The sequence below is a fragment of the Pristiophorus japonicus genome, unplaced genomic scaffold (genome assembly GCF_044704955.1).
Source record: "Pristiophorus japonicus isolate sPriJap1 unplaced genomic scaffold, sPriJap1.hap1 HAP1_SCAFFOLD_46, whole genome shotgun sequence".
In the NCBI taxonomy this organism is placed as follows: Eukaryota; Metazoa; Chordata; class Chondrichthyes; family Pristiophoridae; genus Pristiophorus; species Pristiophorus japonicus.
Window position 1 is genome coordinate 6055763 of NW_027254363.1, and position 18196 is coordinate 6073958.

Consider the following 18196-nt stretch of genomic DNA (forward strand, 5'->3'; position numbering starts at 1 on the left):
AAGAGCCTCAGCTATAGTTTAATTTAATTGAATTATGAGCTTTTCTGTGGAGGACAAGAGGCAACGAAGTTACCTGAGGGCAGCAGAAAAACTGGAAAGGAGGACGAGAGGTCACGCTTGCATTGTGTTTGGTCTCCCGGACTTCTCATATTTCAATAAGTGAATGGTTCACATCCGCTGTTGGGGTGTAAATAATGGAAGTGATATAAATATTATCAGGGGTTTAATCTCTCATTACATGAATGTTAAAAGCAGATGCGATGTGACTTAAATAGTAAGGTGTGTGATTCTTATATAAATCAGAATGTTATCGGTCGTTTGCAGGTTCGAGTCTTGCCCTGGATGCATTATACACTTGTTAATTCTATTTTAACTTTATAAAACCAAACCTCATGTCCAATCATTAGCTTGATGAACAGTTGGCGAACAGCGGTGTACATAAAAGGGGACATATCACGAATCTCCAGAAAAATATATTCCACTGAGGAAGAAACGGCGAAAGAGAAAAGATGGCCCTCCGTGGATAACAAAAGAAATAAAGGACGGAATCCAATTAAAAAAAAAGGACAGACAATGTGGCCAAAACTGGTGGGAGGCTGAAGATTGGGAAGCGTTTAAAAGCCAACAATGGTTGCCAAACAAATGATTAAGAATGGGAACATAGACTATATGCACGAAATATAAAAACATATAGCAAGAGTTTCTATCGCTATATAAACATTAAAATCGTGGCTAGTTTAAATCTTGGTTGCTAATAGGACGAGACCGGGGAGTTAATAATGGGAAACATGGAGATGGCAGAAACTCTGAAAAAATATTTTCTATTATTCTTTACGTGAGAGGACACGAATAATATTCCAACAATGGATAGTCAAGGGGCCATTAGGCCACGCGGCCGTAGCCAGCACCATCCATTCAGTTGTTGTGTATATTGCGAGCAAATTCGGGGCAACTGCAATATCAAGGAGTGGATTTTGGAAAAGATGAGCATATTTCGAGTCAATGAACAGATGCACTGCGATCTGGATGCGCACCGGCGAGGCAAGCCCAATATAAATTGGAACACAATAGTTTAACAATTCGGTTATTGCAGCTGAAATCATACACCTTCTCAAACTATACAGGATGACCCGGATTTTTGAGAAAATCCGTTATAAAGGGAAAAAATATGAACCGGAACTGACAACCAGCCCATTTAAACAGACATAGAATGATCCGGGACTGCAAGGACATCCCTTTTACCCAGATGCAGAATAACCCTTGACTGACAGCAGTTCCCTTTTTTTCAAGAATAAAGTGAGATTTCGATCATCCCTGAAGGCAATTGTGCAGTGGGGCTCAGGACCACGCGGGGCAGAGACTGTTATTGAAGTCACAGATGATAGACAGGCAGGAAGGAGGGAGGGACGTAAAACCAGCCCAGTCTGAAATATATTAAATATTTAACATGTTAAGAAAATAAATGCATTTAAATTTAATTAAAAAAAAATTGAATTGAGTTGTTTTAAATAAATAAATAATTGATTCATAATCTATGTATTTTTTGATTGAACGAAGGCTGTGTGACTAGAAGAATTCCGTTGGAAATCATGGGTGCAGTCAATAAATACCCAAACACAGTAAGCCCATGGTGGAAGACAAGCCATGAGGGAAGATGTGGGCTACAAGAGCGATCTTTTAAAGTCGCGTGTGTCTTTCTGCTGGATCTGACAGCAGCTGCTTGTGCTGTGAAAGAGGTCAAATGTAATAGAGCCCAGCGCAGGCAGAACAGAAAAAGCATATTTATTTTATAAGTTAAAAATTTGGGGTTATATATAAATATACACATATATATATATATATACATATCTAAAGAAAGTCAGTCAGTCAGTCATGTCTTGTCTTGGTTTGATTTGATTTGAATTTGAAAATAAGGATGGAGGATGTCATCATGTCACACAGCCCGCACGCAAGTCCTGCCTAAAATCGCTATATTTCTAAATATTTTCCATTCTTTCAGATGTGGAATAGCAAAATCCCACAGCAGATTAATCTACCGTCAGAGAGTCCGCGAAGGAGTGTTCAAACAAATCAGTACGGTTTCAAGTTGCATGTAAAGCATTTTTCTCACATGACAGTAAGATCGCACAGCACGTTTGCACACACTCTAGCTTACACAAACAAACAAAAAAAATAAAATTCCTTAACCTCCAAAGGCAGGTTTTGAAATTTGAAATTGGAAATCCGGGACAGACAGCACATCCCTTTTAAACAGACACAGAATGATGAGGGTCTGATAGCATACTATTTTAAAGAGACAGAAAATGGTCTCGGACAGACAGCACATCCCCTTAAAAGGGACACGGAAATAGAATGAATAAAAACAGATAAATATGTCAAACTCGGCAGGTCGTGCAGATTTCGTGGAGGAAGAATCCGTTTTCACGTTCGGTCGGATAATCATTCCGTTATTTCAGGAAAAAGTTAAAGATTACAGATGTTTTCAACAAAAATAGCGCCTGGAAAAAATACACAGCGAGAAAGGTCAAATGGGAACGTCTGTGATACAGTGGAACGCAATAGTGATTAAATAGTAAATGGCACAATGGAGAAAGCAAAGTGGGTGGTAATCGGGCAATAACATAACAAAGGATGGTCCAGAGGAGGTGTTCGTGGGAACAGCAGAACCATTACCAGACAATGGGAGCGGTGCTTATGATCCGATACGTTGAACATAATTTTGAGGCCAGAAGACGAGAACATGCCGACAATATAGGGTGTCACCGCCTTTTAAATCAGACCAGGCAGCTTTGCCAGCCCGGATTGATTTCCTGTCCGCTTTGAATCCGGCAGCCAAGGGACGAATTCAAAAGGCAGCTTCTCTCACCTTTTCAGCACGAGAGAAACAGGACGCACTCATATTCAGGGCAGAGGTGCAGATTGACGCTGAATGTATGCTTATCCCAATTGAGGTGAATTTATTCGAACAGACAGGAAGATGTACTGATCAAGTATTGGCCGGAACCAAACAAGGGTTTAGGTGATGCAACGAGGCACAGAGCCGAGTACCTATGAGATATTTTAACTCTACTCACTTTGGCGGGTTTCACTTTGCTCTGAGATTTGGATGCTGATGGAACATCGTCGCAAAATCACACGTTTTAACGTGAAATACGTCTGTTTTCTCACATGTAGAGCGGTTGTTAGAAGCGGAAATTTGAGTAAAACGTGGCGGGGCTGGTCCTGGATTTGGACCGTGATCTCTCGCATTTCAAATGTGATCATTCCGAAGCGAGAATCATACCCGTGGACCAACGAGCCGCCGACAGTGAAAAGCGCAGCTCTCAGATTCTGACGGTGGTGAGAAATGATATTATGTCCCATCGTGCATGTGCTGTCTCTCAGATACCTATATAATTAGTGCCGCTCGCCATTGTCCTGCAACTGTTCTCCTTTTGACGAATATATTATTAATTTGAGACATGACATGAGGAAAGTACAGCATCCCTGTCAGTAAAAGGGGAATTTGGCGATGAGGTTAAATATGAATGTCAAAACGTGGTCAAGCTGCAAGCCAATGACGACGGGATTCAAACCCATGCGTGCAGAGTACAATAGATTAACAGCCCATCGCCTTAACCTCTCGGCCACCTCGTCTCTGCTTTAACACATCGTCAGCCATTCAATCTCCTGCTTTTTGTATCCAAACAGAAATAATGTGCAAGAAAGTCCACTTCAATGCTTGCTCTGCCCGTGCATGCAGATCGACAATGATGAAAACTTTCCATGAGATTATTTGAGCAAACAGCCCACCTTTGCTTCCAGGTTAGTGACTCGAAGAGATGGTTGGTTTCTCGGCAGAATCACAACAAAGAACATAAAATTTCACGATGCGAATTAAGTTGACCTCGAACCTACAATATTCTGATAACTTTGCAGTTATAATCGAAGTCAGACGCCTTATCCATTGGGCCACGCGGCCGCTGCTATCACTAGCCATTGTATTGTTGTCTATATTGCGAGCAAATTCGGGGCCACTGCAATATCAAGGAGTGGATTTTGGAAAAGATGAGCATATTTCGAGTCAATGAACAGATGCACTGCGATCTGGGTGCGCACCGGCGCAGGCAAGCCCAATGTAAATTGGAACACAACAGTTTAACAATTCGGTCATTGTATCTGAAATCATACTCCTTCTCAAACAATCCAGGATGACCCAGGTTTATGAGAAAATCCGGTTTAAAGGGAAAGATTATGAACCGGAACTGACAACCAGCCCATTTAAACAGACACAGAATGATCCGGGACTGCAAGGACATGCCTTTTACCCAGATGCAGAATAACCATTGACTGACAGCAGTTCCCTTTTAAAAGAATAAAGTGAGATTTCGATAATCCCTGAAGGCAATTGTGCAGTGAGGCTCAGGACCACGCGGGGCAGAGACTGTTATTGAAGACACAGGTGATAGAGATGCAGGAAGGAGGGAGGGAGGGACGTAAAACCAGCCCAGTCTGAAATATACAAATGTTTAACATTTTAAGAATATTAATGCATTTAAATTGTATTGAAAAAAAATTGAATTGAGTTGTTTTAAATAAATAAATAATTGATTCATAATCTATGTATTTTTTGATTGAACGAAGGCTGTGTGACTAGAAGAATTCCGTTGGAAATCATGGGTGCAGTCAATAAATACCCAAACACAGTAAGCCCATGTTGGAAGACAAGCCATGAGGAAAGATGTGGGCCACAAGGGCGATCTTTTAAAATCGCGTGTGTCTTTCTGCTGGATCTGACAGCAGCTGCTTGTGCTGTGAAAGAGGTCAAATGTAATAGAGCCCAGTGCAGGCAGAACAGAAAAAGCATATTTATTTTGGAAGTTAAAAATGTTGGATTGTATATAAATATACACATATATATATATACATGTATAAACAAAGTCAGTCAGTCAGTCATGTCTTGTCTTGGTTTGATTTGATTTGAATTTGAAAATAAGGACGGACTATGTCATCATGTCACACAGCCCACACGCAAGCCCTGCCTAAAATCGCTATATCTCTAACTTGTGTATTTTCCCTTCTTTCAGGTGTGGAATAGCAAAATCCCACAGCAGATTCTTCTACCGTCAGGGAGTCAACGAAGGAGTGTTCAATCAAATCAGTACGATTTCAAGTTGCATGTAAAGCATTTTTCTCACATGACAGTAAGATCGCACAGCACGTTTGCAGACACTCTAGCTTACACAAACACATAAACAAACTAAAATTCCTTAACCTCGAAAGGCAGGTTTTGAAATTTGAAATTGGAAATCCGGGACAGACAGCACATCCCTTTTAAACAGACACAGAATGATGAGGGTCTGATAGCACACTATTTTAAAGAGACAGAGAATGGTCTCGGACAGACAGCACATCCCCTTAAAAGGGACACAGAAATAGAATGAATAAAAACAGATAAATATGTAAAACTCGGCAGGTCGTGCATATTTTGTGGAGGAAGAATTCGGTTTCACGTTCTGTCGGATAATCATTCCGATATTTTAGGAAAAAGTTAAAGATTACAGATGTTTTCAACAAAAATAGCGCCTGGAAAGAATACGCAGCGAGAAAGGTCAAATGGAAACTTCTGTGATACAGTGGGACGCAGGTGTGATATAATAATAAATGGCACAATGGAGAAAGGCAAAGTGGGTGGTAATCGGGCAATAACGTAACAAAGGATGGTCCAGAGGAGGTGTTAGTGGGAACAGCAGAACCATTACAAGACAATGGGCCCGGTTCTTATCATCGGATACGTTGAACATAATGTTGAGGCCAGAAGACGAGAACATGCCTACAATATGAGGTGTCACCGCCTTTTAATCAGATCAGGCAGCTTTGCCAGCCCGGATAGATTTCCTGTCCGCTTAGAAATTCGGCAGCCAATGGAAGAATTCAAAAGGCAGCTTCTCTCATCTTTTCAGCTCTAGAGAAACAGGACGTACTCATATTCAGGGCAGAGGTGGAGATTGACGCTGAATGTATGCTTATCCCAATTGAGGTGAACGTATGCGTACAGACAGGAAGATATGCTGATCAAGTATTGGCCGGAACCAAACAAGGGATTCGGTTATCCAACGAATCACAGAGCCGAGTACCTCTGAGATATTTTAACTCTACTCACGTTGGCGGGTTTCACTTTGCTCTGGGATTTGGATGCTTATGGAACATCGGCATAAAATCACACGTTTTAACGTGAAATATGTCTGTTTTCTTACATGTCGAGCGGCTGTTAGACGCGGAAATTTGAGTAAAACATGGCGGGATCTTCCGGTATTTGGCCTGTGCCCTCTCGCATTTCAAATGTGATCATTCCGAAGCGAGAATCATACCCGTGGATCAACGAGCCGCCGACAGTGAAAAGCGCAGCTCTCAGATTCTGACGGTGTGAGAAATGATATAATGGCCCATCGTGCATGTGCTGTCTCTCAGATACCTATCTAATTAGTGCCCCTTGCCATTGTTCTGCAACCGTTCTCCTTTTGACGAATATATTATTAATTTGAGACATGACATGAGGAAAGTACAGCATCCCTGTAAGTAAAAGGGGAATTTCGCGATGAGGTTAAATATGAATGTCAAAACGTGGTCAAGCTGTAAGCCAACGACGACGATGATGGGATCCGAACCCATGCGTACAGAGTACAATGGATTAGCAGTCCATCACCTTAACCTCTCGGTCACCTCGTCTCTGCTTTTGCACATAGTCAGCCATTCAATCTCCTGCTTTTTGTATCGAAACAGAAATAATGTGCAAGAAAGTCCACTTCACTGCTTGCTCTGGCCGTGCATGCAGATCGACAATGATGAAAACTTGCCATGATATTCTTAAAGCAAACAGCCTTCCTTTGCTTCAGGTGAGTGACTGGAAGAGATTGCTGGTTTCTCGGCAGAATCACAACAAAAAATATAAAATTTCACTTAGCTAGTTAAGTTGACCGTGGCAGGACTCGAACCTGCAATCTTCTGATAACTTTGGTACCATATTCGAAGTCAGACGCCTTATCCATTAGGCCACACGGCCGCAGCCAGCAACATCCATTGTGCTGTTGTGTATATTGCGAGCAAATTCGGGGAAACTGCAATATCAAGGAGTGGATTTTGGAAAAGATGAGCATATTTCGAGTAAATGAACAGATGCACTGCGATCTGGGTGTGCAGCGGCGCAGGCAACCCCAATGTAAGTGGGAACACAACAATTTAACAATTCGGTCATTGCAGCTGAAATCATATTCCTTCTCAAACTATACAGGATGACCCGGGTTTATGAGACAATCCGTTTTAAAGGGAAAGATTATGAACCGGAACTGACAACCAGCCCGTTTAAACAAACAAGAATGATCCGGGACTGCAAGGACATCCCTTTTACCCATATGCAGAATGAGACTGGACTGACAGCAGTTCCCTTTGAAAGAATAAAGTGAGATTTCTATCATCACTGAAGGCAATTGTGCAGTGGGGCTCAGGACCACGCGGGGCAGAGATGGTTATTGAAGCCACAGGTGATAGACAGGCAGGAAAGAGGGAGGGACGTAAAACCAGCACAGACTGAAAGCCAATTTCGAAATATAGATATATTTAACATTTTAATAAAATAAATACATTTATTTTTTTTTTAATTGAATTTGATTTGTTTTAAATAAATAAAGAATTGATTCATAATCCATATATTTTTGATTGAACGAAGGCTGTGTGACTGGAAGAATTCCATTGGAAATCAGGAGGTGCAGTCAATAAATATCCAAACACAGGAAGCCCATGGTGGAAGACAAGCCACGAGTGAAGCTGTGGGCTACAAAGGCGATCTTTTAAAGTCGCGTGTGACTTTCTGCTGGATCTGACAGCAGCTGCTTGTGCTGTGAAAGAGGTCAAATGTGATAGAGCTCCGTGTCGGCAGGACAGAAAATGTACATTTATTTTGGAAGTTAAAAAGTTGGGATTGGATATAATTAGACATATATATATATATATATCCAAAGTTAGTCATGTCTTGTCTTGTCTTGTCTCGTCTTGTCTTGATTTTATTTGATTTGATTTGAATTTGAAAATAAAGGTTGAGGATGTCATCACATCACACAGCCCACACGCAAGCCCTCGATAAAATCGCTATATTTCTAATTTGTGTATTTTCCCTTCTTTCAGATGTGGAATAGCAAAATCTCACAGCAGATTCTTCAACCGTCCGAGATTCCACGAAAGAGTGTTCAATCAAATCAGCACGGTTTCAAGCTGCATGAAATGCATTTTTCTCACACAACAGTAATATCACACAGCACGTTTGCACACACACTGGCTTGCACAAACATACAAACAAACTAAAATTCCTGCACCCACTCAAGGCAGGTTTTGAAATTTGAAATTTGAATTCCGGGACAGACAGCACATCGCTTTTAAACAGACACAGCATGATGCAGAGCTGATAGCACACCATTTTAAATAGACAGAGAATGATCCCAGACAGACAGCACATCCCCTTAAAAGGGACACGGAAACAGGATGAATAAAAGCAGATAAATATGTAAAACACAGCAGGTCGTGCAGATTCTGTGGATGAAGAACTCAGTTTCACGTTCTGTCGGATAATCATTCCTATATTTTAGGAGAAAGTTCAAGATTACAGATTTTTCAACAAAAATTGCGCCTGGAAATAATACGCAGCGAGAAAGGTCAAATGGGAACGTCTGTGATACAGTGGAACGCAGCAGCGATTAAATAATAAATGGCACAATGGAGAAAGGCAATTTGGTGGTAATCGGGCAAGAACGTATCAAAGGATGGTCCAGAGGAGGTGTTAGTGGGAATAGCAGAACCGTTACCAGACAATGGGAGCGGTGCTTATCACCCGATACGTTGAACCTAATGTTGAGGCCAGAAGATGAGAACATGCCTACAATATAATGTGTCAACGCCTTTTAATCAGACCAGGAAGCTTGGACACCCCGGATTGATTTCCTGTCCGCTTTGAATTCGGCAACAAGAGACTAATTCAAAAACTAGCTTCTCTCATCCTTTCAGCTCTAGAGAAACAAGACACATTCAAATTCAGGGCAGAGGTGGAGATTGACGCTGAATGTATGCGTATCCCCATTGAGTAGAGCTGATGCGCACAGACAGGAAGTTATACTGATCAATTATTGGCCGGAACTAAACACGGGTTTAGGTTATCCAACGAGTCACAGAGCCGAGTACCTCTGAGATACTTTAACTTTACTCAGTTGTGTGAGTTTCACTTTGCTCTGGGATTTGGACGCTGTGGGAACAATCGCCGCAAAATCACACGTTTTAAGGTGAAATATGTTTGTTTTCTCACATGTCAAGCGGCTGTGAGGAGCGGAACTTTGTATAAAAAATGGCGGGGCTCGTTCAAGATTTGGCCCGAGACCTGTCGCATTTCAAATGTGATCATTCCTAAGCGAGAATCATACCCCGAAACCAACGAGCCGCCGACAGTGAAGAGTGCAGCTCTCAGATTCTGACGGTATTGAGAAAAGATGTTAGGCCCATCGTGCTTATGCTGTCATTCAGAGACCTATCGAATTAGTCCCCCTCTCCGCAGTCCGACAAATGTTACCCATTTGACGAATATATTATTAATTTGAGACATGACATGAGCAAAGTGCAGCATCCTTGTCAGTGAAAGTGAAATTCGGCGATGAGGTTAATGTGATTAACAAAGTGAGCAGGGGAGTCAAAGCTGAGCACAAATTCGTTGAGGATGGGATTCGAACCCATGCGTGCAGAACAAAATTGATTAGTAGTCCATCGCCTTAATTTCTTGGCCACCCTCGTCTTTTATTCAGCGAAGCGTCAGCCTTTCAATCTCCTGCTTTTTGTAACCCGACAGATATAATGTGCAAGAAAGTCCACTTCACAGCTTGCTCTGCCCGTGCATGCAGATCGACAATGATGAACACGTGCCATTAGATTGTTAACGCATACAGCCTTCCTTTACTTCAGGTGAGTGACTCGAAGAGATGGTTGTTTTTTCGGCATAATCGCAACAAATATAAAATTTCACGCAGCGACTTAATTGACCGCGGCAAGATTCGAATCTACAGTGTTTTGATAAGTTCACTGTTACAATCGAAGTCAAACGCCGTATCCATTAGCCCACGCAGCCGCTGCCACCATCATACAATGTGTTTTGTCTATATTGCGAGCAAAATCAAGGAGTTGGTTTAGGAAAAGATGAGCATATTTCGAGTAAATGAACAGATGCACGGCGATCTGGGTGCGAACCCGGCGCAGGCAACCCCAATGTAACTTGGAACACAACAGTTTAACAATTCGGTCATTGCAGCTGCAATCATACTCTTTCTCAAACTATACAGGATGACCTGGGTTTATGAGAAAATCCGTTTTAAAGGGAAAGATTATGAACTGGAACTGACAACCAGCCCTTTTAAACAGATACAGAATGATCGGGGACTGCAAGCTCATCTATTTTACCCAGATGCAGAATCACCATTGACTGACCGCAGTTCCCTTTTAAAAGAATAAAGTGAGATTTCTATCATCCCTGAAGGCAATTGTGCTGTGGAGCTCAGGACCACGCGGGGCACAGAAGGTTATTGAAGCCACAGGTGATAGACAGGCAGTAAGCAGGGAGGGACGTAAAACCAGCCCAGACTGAAAGCCAATTTACAAATATAAATATATTAAGCAACTTAAGAAAATAAATACATTTACATTTTATTTAAAAAAAATTGAATTTGATTTGTTTTAAATAAATAACTAATTGATTCATAATCTAGATATCTTTTGATTGAACGAAGGTTGTGTGACTGGAAGAATTCCATTGGAAATGCAGGGGTGCCTCTTATCAACAGAGGCAGACATTGATATGGAGATTCAGCATCGCCTCCAGTGCTCCAGTGCAGCCTTCAGACGCCTGTGAAAAAAGAGTGTTTGAAGACCAGTCCCTCAAATCTACCACCAAACTCATGGTCTACAGGGCTGTAGTAATACCCGCCCTCCTGTATGGGTCTGTGTCATGAACGATGTGCAGAAGGCACCTCAAGCCGCTGGAGATATATCACCAACGATGTATCCGCAAGATCCTGCAAATCTCCTGGCAGGACAGGCGCATTAACATCAGGGTAACATCCCCAGTATTGAAGCACTGACCACACTCTATCAGCTTCGCTGGGCAGGCCACATAGTACGCATGCCAGATGCGAGACTCCCGAAGCAAATGCTTTATGCGGAGCTCCTTATTGGTAAACGAGCCAAAGGAGGACAGCGTAAATGTTATAAGGGCACCCTCAAAGCCTCGCTGGTAAAGTGTGACATCACCACTGACAGCTGGGAGATCCTGGCCGTAGATCGCCCGAGGTGGAGAAAATCGATCCGAAAGGGCGTTGAGCTCTTTGAGGCTCGATGCAAGGAGCATGAAGAGCCCAGGCGCACGCAGCAGAAGGAGCGTACGACAAACCAGCCCTACCGACCCCTTCCCTTGACGAATGTCTGTCCCACCTGTGAGAGGATCTGTGGCTCTCGTATCAGACTGCTCAGCCATCAAAGAATTCACTTTGGGAGTGGAAGCAAGTCCTCCATAGGACCGCTGGACCTGATGGCTTATAGGCTGAGAATACAACCAATGCATCCATTGGATATAGGCCATCAGGTCCAGGGGACTTGTACGCCTTTAGTCCCATTGGTTTACCTCATACTGCCTCATTAGTGATAATGATAGTATTAAGTGCCTCCCCCCATATAGCCCTTGGAATATCCACTATTTGGATATTTTTACTGACTTCTACCTTGAGAACTGAAACAAAATATTTGTTCAATGTCTCTGCCATTTCCCTGTTCTCGATTATTAATTCGCCAGTCGCATCCTCCAGGAGACTAACCTTTACTTTAGCCATTCTTTTCCTTTTTACATACCTGTAGAAGCTCTTTCTATCTGTTTTTATATTTCGTTCAAATTAACATTCATAATCTACCCTCTTTTAATCATATTTTTAGTCGTTCTTTGCTGGATTTTAAAAATGTCCCAATCCTCTGGACTCACACGAGTGGATGATTGGCTGAGCGTGATGGAACAGGTGGCCTAAAAGTTGCTGCAAAATAATTCAGAACAATTGCAGCTCAAATGACCTCCAAACAGAGCGGATTACGAGCAAATGCCTACAGCTACTGATTCATTGTGAATAGGGCTCCAACTTACTCAGAAGCAATTCGATTATATTCCGAATCCAACGTTTTAACCACCCAGCCACGGCAGCTAGCACGTCGCATTTTTTTAAACACACACTGAATGAAGCAGCATTGAGAGCGCAACCCTTTTAAACAGATAAAGACTGATCCGAGACTGACAGTACAACAACTTGATGTCGCTGTATTGCACAATAGAAAGCGGGATTGGATGAATCGCTTTCGGGGGTAATTAAATGATGTACTCCCTGCTTGTCTCAGCTAATCAGCTCGTTGGTCAAGGGGTATGATTGTCATTTATATTGGAAAATAATGGAACCCTTACTAATGGAGAAAATAGAAGAACATCTAGAAACCAAAAGTATAAAAATGAATAATCAGCATGGATTTCAACAGGGAAAGTACTGCTGGATCAAACTCATAATTTTTGAAGAGGTTATAGAGTGGGTAGACATTGATCATGCAAGAAGTGTAAGGTATCCAGATTTTCAAAAGACCCTCGCTATGATACCCAATAATAGCCTGCTGAGCAACGTCAGGGTATAAGCAGCAGAATGAATAGCGAGCTAGCTTCAAGACTGAAATCAGAGATTGGAGATAAAGGGCAGATATTCACATTGGCAGAAGATGGATAGTTGTGTTCCAAAAGGATCAATGACTTAACCACTATTGTTCACTATTTATATTAACGATTTAAAATTTGGAACTAAAAACAGAATTTCCAAATTTTCCAATGATACCAAATTGGAGGAAATTTATACTGAGCAGGACTGCAACAAATTAAGGACAACATTAACAAATACGCAGAATAGGCATATAATTTTTAATTAAGTTCCACACACATAGCTGTGAGGTATTACATTTTGGTAGGAAAAATATGGAGGTCACTTATTACTTGGCACAAACGACTCGAGGTGGGGTAGAGGAACAATAGGATATCTGAGTACAACTACATAAATCACAAAAATTGTGACAGAGTTTAGCAAGACAAAATAAAGATAACTAAGCAGTGGAGGTTATTTCTAGTGGTATAGAATTGCAAAATAGGAAGGTTATGCTAAACCTGTATTGAACCTCGGTTAGACCACACTTAGAGTACTGCATGCAGTTCTGGTCATCCTTTTATAAAGATGATATAGAGGCATTTGGGAGGGTGCAGAGAAGATTTACACGGATGCTACCAGAAATGGGAGGTTATTCATAAGTGGAAATAATGAACAAGCTGGGTCTCTTTTCTCTTGAAGATTGATCTATAGGGGTGACCTAATAGATGTATTTAAAATGTTGAAAGATTTTGATCGAGTGTTTATAGAGAGAATGTTTTCATCTGTGGGGAAGAGCATAACTGGAGGCCACCAATATAAGATCGTCATCAAGAAATACAGAAATTAAATAGAGAATTCAGAAGCAACTTCTTTCTGGAAAGAGTGATGAGAATGTGGAACTGAAAAGCGTAGGAGTGGTTCAAGCGAATAGTATAGATACATTTAAGGAGAGGCAATACAAGTATATGAGGTAGAAAGGAATAGATGGCTATGCTGATAGATTTAAATCAAGAAAGTCTCCAGAATATTCGTGTGGAACATAAACGCTGACATGGTTTGAATAGCCAGAAAGGCAGTATACGCTATGCTGTCCTTTGTAAGCCTATTTAATTCAGTTATCTGCAGGATTATGCATTGGATTCAATGATAAGCTCTCTGACTATAGGTAGGAGTGTCTGTGTCACTGTAAGAGCTTTCTGTTTCTGTGTAATAGTTTATGGCTCTCTTTAGGTGCTGTCTGGGTCTATGTTGCAGCTGCCTGTGTCAGATTATGAGCTGACTGTGTCTGTTTAAGTGTTGTCCGGGTTTGTGTAGGAGCGTCGTGGTTTGTATTTCAGCTCCATGTGTCAGGTTTGGAGCTGACTGGGTCTGTGCAAGAGTTGTCTCTGTTTGTGCCGGAGAGTCTGCGTCTGTGTTGGAGTGTGTCTGTCTGTGGTTGATCTCCCTGGGTCAGTGTGGTTCTGCATTGAGCTTTTTGATATCGGTGCTGTCTTGATCTTTAAATGAGGTGTCTGCATCTCCGAAGCGAGCTGTGTGGTTCGGTAAACAAGCAGTCTGGTCGTTTCTCGGAACAGTCTGCGCCCGTGTAAGAACTGCTTATATTTGTGTAGGAGCTCTAGGATCTGTATTGGTGATGCCTTGGCCAGGGTAGAGCTGTCTATGTCTATGTAGGTGGGAATTAATCAGTCTCGGAGGTCCCTCTGTCTCTGAAAGGAGCTGTTTGGGTCTGTGAATTAAAGTTTTTGCCTGTGATGTTAATCCGTGCTTCAGTGTAGCACCTGCCTGGTTCTGCATAGGAGCTGCCTGCTTTCGCGGAGGAAATGTCAGTGTCTCTGTCGAAGCTCCCTGGAAATGTGTTGGTGTTGTCTGCGGCTGATGAGGACATGTTTGCTCCTGTGTAGGTGATGCTGGGTCTGTGAAAGGTACTGTCTGAGTCTGTACACAAGCATTTTGATGCTGTGTATGCGCTTTGCCTGTCTGCACAGGAGTGTATGGATCTGTGCAGTAATGTCTGACTCGGTGTAGGATCATTACTCCTCTGTACGGGAGCTGCCTGGGTCTGTTTAGCCGCTGTCTGGGTCGTTGCAGGAAAAGTCTGGATCTCTGATGGTAGATTGTGGGACAGTTTCGGAAGATTGTGAATCTGTGAAGGTAGAGTCTGGGACTGTAAAAGAGCCGTCTGAATATTGTTGCAGCTGTCTGGCTCTGTGAAGTTTAGTCTGGGGCTGTGAAAGTACATAGAAATCTAGAAATCCACAGCGCTGAAGGAGGCCACTTCGGCCCATAGTATACTTGCCAGCCGACAAAGAGCCATAATGCCCTTTGATCAACAAACCTGAAGGCTATCTATGGACCTGTGAAGTATGACAATGGCGGAAAGATAGAGAACGCCCAGCCCAGTAAGTCCGCCCCACACAACTTCTACACCCCTTGCACCGAAAAAGTATACACACCACCCCAACCCGAGCCAAGCGAACGCATGGGAGAAGCAAAAAAGCAGAAAAGAAACCAGGCTAATTGTGGGAAAAAAATCTGTTAAAATTCCTCTCCATCTACGCGATCATAATTAGTCCAAGAGATCAACTTGGTCGTATTGGAATCCCGGCAGTACTTACCATCGTATCTGCGTCACCCAACAAGAGGCTATCCAGGCTAATCCCACTTACCAGCTCTCGGTCCGTAACTCTGCTGGTTACAGCAGGGACATTGTACTTGACTGTATAAAACATTGCTTAGGCCGCTGCTGGAGTACTGTGTGCAGTTCAGGTCACCACATTTCAAACAAAAGATGTGATTGCGCTGGAAAGGGTACTGAGGAGATTTACAAAAAAAGTTGCCTGGACTGGAGAATTTTGGTGATGAGGAAAGATTGGAAATGCTGAGTCTGTTTTCTTTGGACCAGAGGAGGCTGAGGGCTGACTATATTGAGGTGCATAACTTTATGACGGTCCTAGATAGAGTTGGTTAGAAGTTCCTGTTTCCCTTTGCAGAGTGGTCAACAACCAGGGGGAATCGATTTAAACTAATTTCGGGTTGGACCAATTCCCCTATCTCGGGCGCCTCCTATCAACAAGAGCAGGAATTGATGACGAGATCCAACACCGCCTCCAGTGTGTCAGTGCAGCCTTCGGCATCCTGAGGAAAAGATGAGTTTGAAGATGAGTCCCTCAAAACTTTCAACTAGCTCATGGTCTACAAGGCTGCAGTAATACCCACTCGCCTGCATGGCTCAGGGACGTGGACTATGTACAGTAAACACCTCAAGTCACTGGAGAAATGCCACCAGCGATGTCTCCTCAAGATCCTGCAAATCCCCTGGCAGGACATACGCACAAACATTTGCGTCCTGGTCCAGGACATCAACCCCAGCAGTGCACCACTTACCACACTTGATCAGCTCCGCTGGGCAGGCCACATGCCAGACACGAGACTGCCATAGCAAGCGCTCTTCTCGGAACTCGTCCACGGCAAATGAGCCAAAGGCGGAGAGAAGGAAACGTTACAAAGACACCCTCAAAGCCTCCCTGATAAAGTGTGACATCCCCAGTGTGACCTAGGAGTCCTTGGCCATAAATCGCCCAAAGTGGAGGAAGTGCCTGCCGGAGTGTGCTGAGCTCCTCGAGTATCGTCGCTGAGAGCATGCAGAAATCAGGTGCAGGCAGCGGAAGGAGCTGCGGCAAACCAGGCTCCCTGCCCATCCTTTCCCTCAACGACGATCTGTCTGACCTGTGACAGAGAATGTGGTTCCCGTATTGAACTGTACAGCCATCTAAGAACACATGCTAAGAGTGGAAACAAGTCTTCCTCGATTCCGAGGGACTGCCAAAGATGATGAATTAGGGGGAGGGTTAGACGAGCTGTGAGGATAAATGTCTTTACCCAGGGCGTCGTGGTAGTCGGGAGCTCAAAGCCTGAATGGGTGGTAGCGGCAGAAACCTTCACACATTTTAAAAATACTTGGATGCCATTTAAATATGCTGTAACCCATAGGACGCACTTAGAGCTGGGAAGTGGGAATTAGGCTGGAAAGCTCTTAATCGGCCTCCTCGGGCACTATTGGCTAAAATGGCCTCCTTCCGTGCTGTACATTTTTGCATTTCCTACACTGCAAAGTGATCACATCTTAAAAGTAATTAATTTGCTCTGAACTGCTTTGGGAAGTGCTGAGGTGAAAGTCGCTGCAGGAATGCTATCAGTTTAATGTAAAAGTGACATAAGAAAGTACATAGCATGAAGACCGGTTGCCTCACTCGGTGAGCGCTGGGTGTTACTAACGCCAAATTGGCGAGTTCGAACCCATTACGGGCCATTTATTTTATTTTTGGTGGTGTGGTTGGGCTGCAAGCATTTTAGAGCAGCTTAAACATTCAGGGACAAAACTCACACCAAACCTCTAATACATTGAAGCAATGCTGCAAAACATTAGTTATGCCGAGAGCTGGTGGCCCTGCCGAGTGTTTCCAGCATTAAATGAACAATTCCATATCCTCTGGTGATTTGTGACTTCTCGTATTTCAATGAGTGAAAGGCTCACTGCCGCTGATTGGTTTGTAGTGCAAAGTATGGAACTGATCTAAATACAATTCCACTGCGTAATCCCTCATTATAAGAACATAAGAATTAGGAACAGGAGTAGGCCGTCTAGCCCCTCGAGCCTGATCCGCCACTCAACAATATCATGGCTGATCTGGCCGTGGACTCAGCTCCACTGACCCGCCCGCTCCCAGTAACCTTTAATTCCCTTATTGGTTAAAAATTTATCAATCTGTGATTTGAATACATTCAATGAGCTAGCCTCAATTGCTTCCTTGGTCAGAGAATTCCACACATTCACAACTCTCTGGGAGAAGAAATTCCTTTTCAACTCGTTTTAAAATTGGCACCCAAGTTCTCGTCTCCCCGCCCAGTGGAAACAACCTCTCTGCCTCTATCTTCTCTATCCCTTTCATTATTTTAAATGTTGCTTTCAGATCACCCCTCATCCTTCTGAACTCAAACGAGTAAAGACCCAGTCTACTCAATCTATCATAATAAGGTAACTCCTTCATCTCCGGAATCAGCCTAGTGAATCGTCTCTGTACCCCCTTCAAAGCTCGTATATCATTTGAAAGAAAGGTGATAAAAACTGCACGTAGTACTCCAGGTGCGGCCTCACCAATACCCTGTACAGTTGCAGCAGGACCTCCCTGCTTTTGTACTCCATCCCTCTCGCAATGAATGCCAACATTCCATTCGCCTTCCTGATTACTTGCTGCACCTGCAAACTAAAACTTTGGGATTCATGCACAAGGACCCCCAGGTCCCTCTGCACCTCAGCATGTTGTAATTTCTCCCCATTCAAATAACATTCCTTTTTACTGTTTCTTTTTCCCCAAGGTGGATGACCTCACATTTTTCGACCTTGTATTACATCTGACAAACCTTAGCCCATTCGCTTAACCGATCTAAATCTCTTAGCAGCCTCTCTGTGTCCT

The 18196-nt window shown here is 43.0% G+C and overlaps 2 non-coding genes across 2 annotated transcripts; both read right to left on the reverse strand.

The window, feature by feature from the left end:
* Positions 1–6626: 6626 nt before the first annotated feature.
* On the reverse strand, positions 6627–6708 carry trnas-gcu (transfer RNA serine (anticodon GCU)). Its single transcript has one exon. It is a non-coding gene; the product is annotated as a tRNA-Ser (tRNA).
* Positions 6709–6953: 245 nt separating this feature from the next.
* trnar-ucg (transfer RNA arginine (anticodon UCG)) lies at positions 6954–7042 on the reverse strand. Its single transcript is given in 2 exon segments — positions 6954–6989; positions 7006–7042. It is a non-coding gene; the product is annotated as a tRNA-Arg (tRNA).
* Positions 7043–18196: the final 11154 nt, after the last annotated feature.